Here is a 978-nt window from a genome sequence, read left to right on the forward strand (position 1 = left end):
AACACTTTTGAAATCAAGGCTAGCACGATTCAGATGGTGCAGAAGTCGTCCAGTTTGGGGGTTCTCGACTGAAGATCCCAATATGCATATTAGAGATTTCATCGAGATATGCGACACTTTTAAATTCAACAATGTTTCTGAAGATGCTATTAAGTTGAGGTTTTTCCCATTCTCTCTGAGGGATAAGGCTAAGTGATGGTTGTATTCTCTACCACCAGGCTCTATCACGAAGTGGGAAGATCTTGCTCAGAAGTTTCTCACTAAATTCTTTCATGTGGCGAAGACAACTGCAATCAGGAATGCTCTTACTTAATTTGCACAACAATCGAGAGAATCTTTGTGTGAAGCTTGTGATCGTTATAAGGAGATGCTTATAAAGTGTCCTTATCATGGGATGCCTAACTAGATGATCATTAACTTCTTTTATAACGGTTTGGGTGCGATTTCTAGACCCATGCTTGATGTAGCATCAGGTGGAGCCTTATGGGCTAAGAGCTACGATGAAGCTTATGATTTGATTGAACTGATGGCTGATAATGAATACCGGAACCCTTCTCAGAGACTAACTGAAGGAAAAGTAGAAGGAATTCCGGAGGTAGATGCAACTACTGCTATAGCTGCTCCACTTAAGGTTTTAAAGATGAAGGTGGATTTTTTGGCTAATTATGGAGTTAATCAGATCACTAGTGTTTGTGAGCTTTGTGCTAGTGCCCATGAGACAAAGCAGTGTGCTATTTCTAGTGAATCAGCTCAGTTTATGAGCAACTTTTAGATGTCGCCGCAACCAGTTCCAATCACCTATCATCCCAACAACCGCAATCATCCTAACTCATCTGGAGCAACACTCAGAATGCAGTGCAGCAGCCTTATCAGCAGTATGCTGTAAAGTAATACAACCCTCCTGTTTTTCAAGAACCGTAATACGCACCAAGACAACAACTCCAACTGTAATAATCTAATGAAAAATCTGAATTAGAG

The 978-nt window shown here is 40.7% G+C and overlaps 1 non-coding gene across 1 annotated transcript; it reads right to left on the reverse strand.

The window, feature by feature from the left end:
- Positions 1 to 289: 289 nt before the first annotated feature.
- On the reverse strand, positions 290 to 396 carry LOC141715297 (small nucleolar RNA R71). Its single transcript, XR_012572064.1, has one exon. It is a non-coding gene; the product is annotated as a small nucleolar RNA R71 (small nucleolar RNA).
- Positions 397 to 978: the final 582 nt, after the last annotated feature.

Source organism: Apium graveolens, chromosome 3 (assembly GCF_009905375.1).
Source record: "Apium graveolens cultivar Ventura chromosome 3, ASM990537v1, whole genome shotgun sequence".
NCBI classification, from domain to species: Eukaryota; Viridiplantae; Streptophyta; class Magnoliopsida; order Apiales; family Apiaceae; genus Apium; species Apium graveolens.